This window comes from Apostichopus japonicus, chromosome 6 (genome assembly GCF_037975245.1).
Source record: "Apostichopus japonicus isolate 1M-3 chromosome 6, ASM3797524v1, whole genome shotgun sequence".
Classification (NCBI taxonomy): Eukaryota; Metazoa; Echinodermata; class Holothuroidea; order Aspidochirotida; family Stichopodidae; genus Apostichopus; species Apostichopus japonicus.
The window spans coordinates 15,182,275-15,195,286 of NC_092566.1; the positions used below are offsets into that span (position 1 = coordinate 15,182,275).

At 39.5% G+C, this 13,012-nt stretch overlaps 1 long non-coding RNA gene across 1 annotated transcript in view; it reads left to right on the forward strand.

The window, feature by feature from the left end:
• LOC139969104 (uncharacterized) overlaps positions 1 to 13,012 on the forward strand; it is a 37,355-nt gene that overhangs the window by 3,685 nt on the left and 20,658 nt on the right. The gene's annotated exons all lie outside the window — the stretch shown is intronic.

A 13,012-nucleotide genomic window follows, 5' to 3' on the forward strand; every position in this document is an offset into this window, starting at 1 on the left:
ACATTTACCATTTAAACCAATTTATAACAACTTTAAAATCCATATAAACATGAAACAACAAGAAAAACATCACTAATTAAGGTCAGCTGAATGCATAGCCTCCAATAGACACAACTTTGTGACTGGCCTATACAAGACATTACCGCGAACTTTCATTTGCCCCTTGCATATACACACGCACTTCTATGACACCGGCGCTATCGTGTATATCATACACACACGTACACCGATGACACCGGGCATACCATCTATATTAATTTTGAATTCGACCCATTAATCATACTTCATGGTATCTATACATACTGTTGCAGTTTGTAAGGGTTGGATTGTGCGGACGGAAGAGGACGCTGATCTTTTATGACTTTAATATATGGCCGGGATTATCACCAGCTTAGCGTAAGGGTACTAAAAAGACTTAATCAATATGATGCTGTATCACGACTTTCATATTGGAAGATATTCCCTGCCACCTGTACCCAAGCCAATGTAGTCTTAGAAAGTCATTTTAAATTAATCGCATGGATGCATTAATATTGAAAGCATTTTTGTTAATATTTATTATGAAAATTCTCAACAACCCATCCATCCTACCTCGTCCACCCTTCAAGACGAAGGAAGGACGAACTCATCAGTGCCGATGCAATATGTATTTTCTTAATTACAAACAAAACCGTATCACATACACTGGCACGGAATATCGGATATATATATTATTTTCATTATACCTGCATGCAGGGGCGGGATTTGAGTTGTGCAAGTGGGGGGGGGGGGGGCAATCCTGCCAGCAAGACTATCTAAGCGGAGCGCCACCATCAGTTGGCGCGGAGCGTACAGGACATTTTTTGGCTTTACAAACCCTCCAGATGGTCGGAAACCGCACTTCCCGAGTGCTCTAAGCTGCATATACCCATCCTTGAAATATGGATCTCATATCTGCAATTGTATCTAGATAGTTAATTATCGTTAAAAATTTGAAGAAAAATTTGATAGTCGAACATATGGTGATGTACAACTTTTGTTATACGTCACTATCTATAAGCGGAGCGCCATCATCGGTTGGCAAGGAGTGTCGAAATTTTCGATGAAAGGTACCCTAAGATCGGTAAAATTAACACCCATATAGGCTTAAATTGCATCTAAACAATTAATGAACGTGTGTAAATTTAGGGAGGACGGATAGAAGAACTTATATGGTGATGTACAACTGAAGCTTATACGTCACTATTTAGGCGGTGAACCACCATCAGTTGGCGCGTCGCGTCAAATTTAAGCAAAAAGGAAATCCTAGATCAGCAAAAATGACACCTCTGGTAACAATAAATCGCATCTAGACAGTTCTAACCCCATAAAATTATGAGTATATTGTGCATTGAACCGATCAAGAATATGTTCAGCACCCACTTCGAAATTCTCCCCGCGGTCCCCACGGGTCATTGCATAGTACTGGCTGAGAGTTTGAAAATGAAATTATTACCTGGCAGTACCAGCATTATGTTTGAATTATTGCCAGATTAACAGGCAACATATAAATGCATAATAAATACATTAATGTTACTTACTGTTAACGAAGGGCTAGACGACGTCCGCTGGCACTTTCATGTGTTACTGTGTTAGTGCCAATTTGTAATTTACATTATTCGATTTGCATGCATCATTCCAGGATTTCGAGCAGTAAAGAAATTACATCGGCATTGCCATTGCATATTGTTGAATTACACGGGGGGGGGGGGGGGTGCGTCATGTGTCAGTGTATTGAATTTAAGTATTGATATACCCAATATGCAAATCTGGCTTTCATAAATCGTTTCTCTGGATTTAGTTATTAAACGCATTCAGTAGTAGAGCAGCAACGTTGAAAATCAATTCCTGAAGCTAGCACTGTAGCACATGCCGCGGATTCATCACATGCAAAATTGAATCGCTAGTGTGTTAGCTCCAGGATTCGTAACCTGTGCTGCGAACCATGTGCTAGCTCCAGCTCCAGTTATTCTGCATGCTACATGTTACGATGTTAAACACAAATTCGAGTTGGATTCGAAACAAATAGGCCTATTTGATAGAGCTGTTGTGGGGGAATAATTTCGATTAGGGTTGTGCACATTTGTCTGCAAAAACGACGAAAAAGTGAACTAAGGTCTGGGAAAAAGTGGGGGGGGGGGGCAAATGCCCCCTCTTGCCCCCCCGTAATCCCGCCCATGCCTGCATGCACTCACCAACACATAATAAAATGTGTATATTTTCGAGGTACGTGCTTTTGAGTACTACAAGTTAGTACTTTGAAGGTACCACATGGTGATAGTTGCCCTATTTGAGTTTTACATTAAACACACTGTAGCTGTCCCTCGCATTCCGATTGTCAAGTCGGAATGTTATGTTTCACATTTTGTACACTGAGACCGGCGTTCGAAAACCATCGTGATACACGGAAAGACCGCACTATTTAGGACTCAGCAATACAGAGCCTATAGTCTGTCAATAGCAATGAATGGAATTTGATGGGTAGCCTCTGCACGGTAACGACCGTCATTAAACGTTATAAATCCTCTTTAAATTAAGTAAGAATTAGACCACTCTTCAGGGTGAACACTCCCATTTTCAATCTAAAACCAGAGGTTTTAACAACCAACCTTGCACTTGGACTTAATTATAGATTTCGATATAAGTCTTAATATGCCCCTAGAACGCACCATTTGACGTCTACAAGTATGTTATTTCTGAGGGAGGGACCCTCACACCTAGTGGATAAGAGTAGGGAGAAGGCGTTAAGGCCACGTGTCCCTCTCATTATAAAATCCTTCATTCGACTTGTGTACACCAATATTTATTATTTTTACCACTGATACCGCTTCTTCGTCTTACTGTGTCACAGAAATTGTGGCAGTGCCTTTATACCATCATGACAACATCAACGTCAAGATTACAGGACATTCTTGTAGCACGTGAACATCATTGGCAGAACACGTGTGACTAGAACATAGTATACACCATCGTGTACGACAAATAACACTTTACGTTTCAGCGTCAATCTGGAAACAATATACCGTACGATAAATTGCTACTTTGGATCAAGCAAGACGGGTAAAAAGGCGGAAAATGTCTTCCTAAGAGAAATAGTTAGTGTACCTTTTAACGAACTTGCAACTGTTCACCGCATATTTTCGTCGATGACGTCATTCTGATGAGCACGGGGGAATGTGCATGTTGTACTTAAGTTTTTGAATCAAGGGAGTTCGTGAACATCGGCCAATGAGAACACAAGAGAAACATAGCAAATAGTTTGAGAGGATCTTGGAAAGGAAACGGGATAACGGAATTTCTATCGAGTGGAGTGTTATAATAGATGGGTATAGTGAGTTGTAGTTTTAAAGCAACAATAGTCACAACTGTATACTTCGTTATATTCTCATTGTCATTCACGTCTGCAGATAACACTTTTCGCAAGCCTTTCGAAATTAATAAGTTACTACACCATCTTGTTACATTATTGTGAGCCTTCATATAAGATACCAACGTTTAATATAATAAGTACGGTGCTTCATGCATGAAGAGAGTAATCACACGATGCATGCAAACGTATTCAGCTGATTGAAATTTCCCGTCTAGCCACAAGCACGTGGTCGAAGACGCTTTCTAAGACCGAAGTACGTTAATGTCCGTGTATTAAAGTCGTCGGATTTCGAAAACGCGATGTCGTGACTACATCAACAATTGCATACATTGTCACAATCATGAACATATCACTTGACGGTGAAAAGCTTCATTTGGTTGAGTATTTTGTTGAGTATTTTGGACAGCTTGTAACAAGGTAATCGATTAAGTATATGACCCTGTTGGCGTTCCATGCCCTCTTAGTAATCTTATGCCGTCTTGATCTTCACGTTCCACGTCTTTCGTTTACCATGGTTCATTCACTTCAATGATCTATATCAGTCGATATGATAGGGACTCACTATACTTCTGAAATTTGATCAAAAGAAAAAAGGACGAGCATATATCATGTTTGAATTGCTTTGTCATTCTCTTCTAAGGTTAATAGCCACACCAAAACGTCAAATGGATTATATTTTCTTTAAACAAAGGCTGGGTTGGTATTTACAGAAGAGGAGAACTATATTTAGGTTTGGGTATATATACCAATTGAATTTGATTCTTTTTCTTATCATAAAGAAACTGTTGTCATAGGTTAACCATAGATATATCATGCAGTAGGTAAGCAGAGCGTGATCGCATGTTTTCTGTTAATATTTACTGCTAAAGATACCATTTGTTTGTTTCGTGTGAATTAAGAATACGTGTACATTTTTTTTTGTTGCTGTTTATATCATACCTACCATCTGTGAAAAGAATACAATAATTATTCACCATTGTCTCCATGAAACAATATTTTCTTGTAAATGATATTGCTTGAAATCGTAACAATAGTAGATGCAGCTCAATATTGACTAAATGTAATGTTATTGTTATCGTTTAGTTTAACTGTGATATGCATCTTTGGTTGAAATGGTCATTGTTATGGTAATTTGCGCGAGAGCCAGTTAATGTGTCCAAACCAACAGTTACCATATGATGAGTTTCACATGCAGCTTGAAATCCGCGCAGTGGGAAAATGGTGTATAAACTGTACTTCCATGATATATACTTCACAGCACTCTTACTGACAGTATTTAGCAATATGAAAACTCATATTACTCTCCGATATAGGTTGGGAACGAGTGCTTGGAAGCATGATAAGATAGTATAGAGTGGTATTAGCATTAGAATCAGTGAAAGGTTAGGAACTGTTCATACTGTCAGTACGAGTGCTTGGAAGCATGATAAGAGAAGACAGTATAGAGTGGTATTATCATTAGAATCAGTGCAAGGTTAGGAACTGTAAATACTGTCAGTTCGAGTGCTTTGAAGCATGACAAGAGAAGACAGTATAGAGTGGTATTAGCATTAGAATCAGTGAAAGGTTAGGAACTGTTCATACTGTCAGTACGAGTGCTTTGAAGCATGATAAGAGAGAGTACAGTATTGTTTGGCATCAGCATTGAAAATCTGTCCCAACTTGACTAGCTGTTGATTCAGATTCAAGTTTCAGCGGTCACGGAAGTAAGTCGACTGCAGGTCAATGGAGCAATTAGTATTGCTATGCAAGTCCCCGATTCACAAAGATCGAAATTGGGGAGGAGATGGAAAAACAGGACGGGGTTGCCGGGGTGGGGTGGTATGGGATGCAGACCAATGGAAGGGCAGGAGGGACAATTTTATACCATTAGACGTCAATTATTTCTGGCTCTAACTTTAATTTCCAATTGAGAGAGTATCGGAATTGGGATAGGCCTATACCGGCAGGACGTATCTCACATCTCTATCGTAATAGGATAATTTGTGTATCGTGTCCGTACTTTTGCACGAAGTTAACTCACTCGAAGTTCACTTGCACAAATACCGGTTCTTATCGTGTTAGTTATATAGGACATAACCTCATGCACGGGTTATCAGGGGCAACAGAGCCGGTGGGACGGTGGGGCGAGGGGCGTTCAAATGCCCACACCAGAGAACTCTTTTTTTAAAAAAAAAATGAATATTGGAAATGATGGTACCGAATGAGACTCAATTTGTGTTGGGAAGTTTTGTGGTTCCTTCGTGCATTCCCCCTCTTAAAAAATAGAAGAACCCAACCATCATTTTTAGATTTTATGATAGGGGTTATTAGTGATGAACACTTCCCCCAACTGACCATGTAAAATCTTGCTCCGTTTGCGAGATATCCAACTAGTTTTAAAAGAATTGTCAGGGGGATGTCATTTTGGGTAAAGCCTGTGATCATGGCATCGTGCCACCAGGATCTAAAAATATTTTCAGTTCTCTACGGTTTTATTTTACACATTTGTAAGCTACAATATGAGCGGTGTTTACATTGTAACCGAGCCTTTAATTTGGTTACGTTTGCGGCTTTGCCCCTCCCATTCCACCCTCCCCTCCCCCACACACAAATATACTAGTAGTTATAGTGATTGTTATAAATAGAGAAACACATAACAAGTTGAAGGACATGCAGTTCAATATCGTCATATTTAGACTTGATCAAGTCCCTCCAACCTACTGTGATGCCTCCCAATAGAATACGGCTTTATCTTTGTTTCTTTTTCATCATTTTCATTTTCTTTACGTAGACATACTTGTTATAATGGCTGGCTTTTTGTCTCCACCTTCAAAGTTACTTGTCCCCGGTTATTCAAATTTTGTGTCCCCCCCCCCCCCCCTTTCCTAGCTTGAGCACTCTTCCACCGACCATATGGTGTCATCGCTTATTAGGTTTATATACAGTTCAAAATGAAAGAATGTTTGTACTTTACTACCAAAGACTTTGAGAAAGACATGATCTTCAATTTGTTGATTTAGTGGTGATAACTTATAACACGTATACCACTTGCAAAGTTAATAATCTAGCAATATCGTTTTCGTTTGAACTATAGACTAAATTTCACCCGGTACTTATGCAGACAAGGATGCCAGCTGTTTCTCGTTGGTTACGTCTTTAACCAAAATGATTCCTTAGAAGTGCTTTATGAACTACCCATGTAATGTACGTTATCGTACGCTTTATGCTTTTGAAGAGAGGGGGGAAAAAATCCGGTTTTTTACAGTACAGTGTTGCTTGAAGCGGGGTATGGGGAAGGGGAAGTGGGTATATTGGGTATAGTGGGCATGATGTGTAGTGGTAATGGGTTGATGAAGTTGCATTTGAAATGGCCAACATCAGCAGTATTACTGCCGTATAGTTGCTAATCGTTGGTGGGTATTTGAAAGGCTCGGAATCGGTTCGTTTTACTATTTCATATAGACTGAATGTTGCATAATATAATATAAATAATATAGACTCGTGTTGCATTTCTCGCCAAGAGTTTGGTTTTTATTTCGATTGGAGATGCAATAAAGCGGATATGATAAACAAGTAAAAGAGATAATGAGAGATGACCACAACAATGACAACAGAGAGGATAAAAATAATTAGGAACATTAAATGATTACTTGCCCCCCCCACACCCTCCTCCTTCCCCCACCCCCTGAAGATCATATTTTGTGACATGGCTATTCACTAACTACCTTACCTACCATTTCATGCCTTGCACGCATGAATGGTAATGATGTCAAATTATATAGCTTTTAATTAAGCAGAGTATACAAAGCAGTCATGATATTCGCGAGTGAGATTGAATCACCATAAATTCGTTGCTGAAGGCTCGAACTTCTGCTTAGTTGCAGTTGTTAAATTGTTAAATTCTTTTCTTTAGAATTAACCGACATTATAATCCTTCTATAATTATATATATCTTTCTGCTGATTTGGAATATTATCTGTTAAAAACTGTTACAAAATCACGACAAGTCGAGTCATTTGAAGTCCATTCAAGTTTTGAATACACATTGAACAGTTTTGAATACACATGAGTCAAGCTCAACAGGGTCTTCTTTCCCCGCCGATTCTGTCAGTACTGTCAGTACGAATGCTTTGAAGCATGATAAGAGAAGACAGTATAGAGTGGTATTATCATTAGAATCAGTGAAAGGTTAGGAACTGTTCATACTGTCAGTTCGAGAGCTTTGAAGCATGATGAGAGAGTACAGTATTGTTTGGCATCAGCATTGAAAATCTGTCCCAACTTGACTAGCTGTTGATTCCTATTCAAGTTTCAGCGGTCACGGAAGTAGGTCAACTGCAGGTCAATGGAGCAATTAGTATTGCTGTGCAAGTCCCCCATTCACAAAGATGGAAATTGGGGAGGAGATGGAAAAACAGGACGGGGTTGCCGGGGTGGGGTGGTATGGGATGCAGACCAATGGAAGGGCAGGAGGGACAATTTTATACCATTAGACGTCAATTATTTCTGGCTCTAACTTTAATTTCCAATTGAGAGAGTATAGGAATTGGGATAGGCCTATACCGGCAGGACGTATCTCACATCTCTATCGTAATAGGATCATTTGTGTATCGTGTCCGTACTTTTGCACGAAGTTAACTCACTCGAAGTTCACTTGCACAAATACCGATTCTTATCGTGTTAGTTATATAGGACATAACCTCATGCACGGGTTATCAGGGGCAACAGAGCCGGTGGGCCGGTGGGCCGGTGGGAGGAGGGGCGCCAGAGAACTCCAGTTAAAAATAAATTGAATATTGGAAATGATGGTACCGAATGAGACTCAATTTGTGTTGGGAAGTTTTGTGGTTCCTTCGTGCATTCCCCCTCTTAAAAAATAGAAGAACCCAACCATCATTTTTAGATTTCATGATAGGGGTTATTTGTGATGGACACGTACCTCCCCCAACTAACCATGTAAACTCTTGCTCCGTTTGCGAGATATCCAACTAGTTTTAGAAGTAGTGTCAGGGGGCTGTCATTTTTGGGTGAAGCCTGTGATCATAGCATTGTGCCACCAGGATCTAAAAACATTTTCAGTTCTCTACGGTTTCATTTTTCACATTTGTAAACTACAATATGAACGGTGTTTACTTTGAAACCGATGCTTTAATTTGGTTACGTTTGCGGCTTTGCCCCTCCCTATCCCCCTCCCCCACACAAATATACTAGTAGTAATTGCGATTGTTATAAATAAAGAACAATATAACAAATTGAAGGACATGCAGTTCAATAATGTCATATTTAGACTTGATCAAGTCCCTCCAACCTACTGTGATACCTCCCAATAGAATACGGTTTTATCTTTGTTTCTTTTTCATCCTTTTCACTTATCTTTACGTAGACATACTAGTTATGATGGCTGGCTCTGTGTCTCCACCTTCAAAGTCACATGTCCCCGGTTATTCATATGTTGTGTTTCCCCTCCCCCTTTCCTAGTGTGAGCATTCTTCCGCCGACCATATGGTGTCATTGCTTATTAGGTTTATATACAGTTCAAAATGAAAGAATGTTTGTACTTTACTACCAATGACTTTGAGAAAGACATGATCTTAAATTTGTTGATTTAGTGGTGATAACTTATAACACGTATACCACTTGTAAAGTTAATAATCTAGCAATGTCGTTTTCGTTTGAACTATAGACTAAATTTCACCCGGTACTTATGCAGACAAGGATGCCAGCTGTTTCTCGTTGGTTACGTCTTTAACCAAAATGATTCCTTAGAAGTGCTTTATGAACTACCCATCTAAGGTACGTTATCGTACGCTTTATGCTTTTGAAGAGAGGGAAAAATGTCCGGTATTTTTACAGTACAGTGTTGCTTGAGGCGGGGGATGGGATGGGGAAGGGGAAGTGGGTATAGTGGGCATGATGTGTAGTGGTAATGGGTTGATGAAGTTGCATTTGAAATGGCCAACATCAGCAGTATTACTGCCGTATAGTTGCTAATCGTTGGTGGGTATTTGAAAGGCTCGGAATCGGTTCGTTTTACTATTTCATATAGACTGAATGTTGCATAATATAATATAAATAATATAGACTCGTGTTGCATTTCTCGCCAAGAGTTTGGTTTTTATTTCGATTGGAGATGCAATAAAGCGGATATGATAAACAAGTAAAAGAGATAATGAGAGATGACCACAACAATGACAACAGAGAGGATAAAAATAATTAGGAACATTAAATGATTACTTGCCCCCCCCACACCCTCCTCCTTCCCCCACCCCCTGAAGATCATATTTTGTGACATGGCTATTCACTAACTACCTTACCTACCATTTCATGCCTTGCACGCATGAATGGTAATGATGTCAAATTATATAGCTTTTAATTAAGCAGAGTATACAAAGCAGTCATGATATTCGCGAGTGAGATTGAATCACCATAAATTCGTTGCTGAAGGCTCGAACTTCTGCTTAGTTGCAGTTGTTAAATTGTTAAATTCTTTTCTTTAGAATTAACCGACATTATAATCCTTCTATAATTATATATATCTTTCTGCTGATTTGGAATATTATCTGTTAAAAACTGTTACAAAATCACGACAAGTCGAGTCATTTGAAGTCCATTCAAGTTTTGAATACACATTGAACAGTTTTGAATACACATGAGTCAAGCTCAACAGGGTCTTCTTTCCCCGCCGATTCTGTCAGTACTGTCAGTACGAATGCTTTGAAGCATGATAAGAGAAGACAGTATAGAGTGGTATTATCATTAGAATCAGTGAAAGGTTAGGAACTGTTCATACTGTCAGTTCGAGAGCTTTGAAGCATGATGAGAGAGTACAGTATTGTTTGGCATCAGCATTGAAAATCTGTCCCAACTTGACTAGCTGTTGATTCCTATTCAAGTTTCAGCGGTCACGGAAGTAGGTCAACTGCAGGTCAATGGAGCAATTAGTATTGCTGTGCAAGTCCCCCATTCACAAAGATGGAAATTGGGGAGGAGATGGAAAAACAGGACGGGGTTGCCGGGGTGGGGTGGTATGGGATGCAGACCAATGGAAGGGCAGGAGGGACAATTTTATACCATTAGACGTCAATTATTTCTGGCTCTAACTTTAATTTCCAATTGAGAGAGTATAGGAATTGGGATAGGCCTATACCGGCAGGACGTATCTCACATCTCTATCGTAATAGGATCATTTGTGTATCGTGTCCGTACTTTTGCACGAAGTTAACTCACTCGAAGTTCACTTGCACAAATACCGATTCTTATCGTGTTAGTTATATAGGACATAACCTCATGCACGGGTTATCAGGGGCAACAGAGCCGGTGGGCCGGTGGGCCGGTGGGAGGAGGGGCGCCAGAGAACTCCAGTTAAAAATAAATTGAATATTGGAAATGATGGTACCGAATGAGACTCAATTTGTGTTGGGAAGTTTTGTGGTTCCTTCGTGCATTCCCCCTCTTAAAAAATAGAAGAACCCAACCATCATTTTTAGATTTCATGATAGGGGTTATTTGTGATGGACACGTACCTCCCCCAACTAACCATGTAAACTCTTGCTCCGTTTGCGAGATATCCAACTAGTTTTAGAAGTAGTGTCAGGGGGCTGTCATTTTTGGGTGAAGCCTGTGATCATAGCATTGTGCCACCAGGATCTAAAAACATTTTCAGTTCTCTACGGTTTCATTTTTCACATTTGTAAACTACAATATGAACGGTGTTTACTTTGAAACCGATGCTTTAATTTGGTTACGTTTGCGGCTTTGCCCCTCCCTATCCCCCTCCCCCACACAAATATACTAGTAGTAATTGCGATTGTTATAAATAAAGAACAATATAACAAATTGAAGGACATGCAGTTCAATAATGTCATATTTAGACTTGATCAAGTCCCTCCAACCTACTGTGATACCTCCCAATAGAATACGGTTTTATCTTTGTTTCTTTTTCATCCTTTTCACTTATCTTTACGTAGACATACTAGTTATGATGGCTGGCTCTGTGTCTCCACCTTCAAAGTCACATGTCCCCGGTTATTCATATGTTGTGTTTCCCCTCCCCCTTTCCTAGTGTGAGCATTCTTCCGCCGACCATATGGTGTCATTGCTTATTAGGTTTATATACAGTTCAAAATGAAAGAATGTTTGTACTTTACTACCAATGACTTTGAGAAAGACATGATCTTAAATTTGTTGATTTAGTGGTGATAACTTATAACACGTATACCACTTGTAAAGTTAATAATCTAGCAATGTCGTTTTCGTTTGAACTATAGACTAAATTTCACCCGGTACTTATGCAGACAAGGATGCCAGCTGTTTCTCGTTGGTTACGTCTTTAACCAAAATGATTCCTTAGAAGTGCTTTATGAACTACCCATCTAAGGTACGTTATCGTACGCTTTATGCTTTTGAAGAGAGGGAAAAATGTCCGGTATTTTTACAGTACAGTGTTGCTTGAGGCGGGGGATGGGATGGGGAAGGGGAAGTGGGTATAGTGGGCATGATGTGTAGTGGTAATGAGTTGCTCGAGTTGTATTTGAAATGGCCAACATCAGCGGTATTACTGCTGAACAGTTGCTAATCGTTGGTGGGTATGTGAAAGGCTCGGAATCGGTTCGTTTTACTATTTCATATAGACTGAATGTTGCATAATATAATATAAATAATATAGACTCGTGTTGCATTTCTCGCCAAGAGTTTGGTTTTATTTCGATTGGAGATGCAATAAAATGGATATGATAAACAAGTAAAAGAGATAATAAGGAGATGACCACAACAATGACAACAATAACAATAAAAATAATTAGGAACAGTAAGTGATTACTTGCCCCCCACCCTCCTCCTTCCCCCACCCCCCTGAAGATCACATTTTGTGACATGGCTATTCATTAACTACCGTACCTGTATACCACTTCATGCCTTGCACGCATGAATGGTAATAATGTAAAAATTCATAGCTTTTACGTAAGCAGAGTATACAATCATGATATTCGCGAGTGAGAACGAATCACCATAAATTCGTTGCTGAAGGCTCGAACTACTACTTAGTTGCAACCAAAGCTGAATAACTAGTTAAAGAACAAAATGCAGAGAGATTTACAGGGGTCAAATATAGTAGCAACAAATATTTTCTGTAGAAACTTGGAGATGGAGATAGCTACTCCCAAAACTTCTAAGTTCTCATTTATTTTCCTATTATAGTGTATGCAGTAGTGGGCAGTTTGCAAGTTGTTCGCACTCAAGATTTATAGTGGTTTTGGAATTTTGTTATCCAATTTGGCCGGTGGGTAATTTTTACTATATCACCTTATCTAGCAGTAAAAGCTAACGATACAATGGTCAACCAACGTTAGAGATAGCTGGGCAAAAACATAATTATGTCGTCGTCGTAACAGTATGGTCACATTTGCTGTCTGCAACACTGGAGGGGCATAACTTCGTTCAGAATAAGACAGCGATTGTAGTAAGAACAGTACTGTTAGGCTGTTATTTTAGCTTCCATTAGCAACCTCAAACTGACTGCCTTGCTTCCGACATATGTGTGTTTGACTACCAGCGTTGGTAGGAGGGTAACTGTGTACCATAGATATGCAATTGATCACGTCCGTTTTCCCCTGAACTGTGTACAACACGTCTTGCTGGAACATT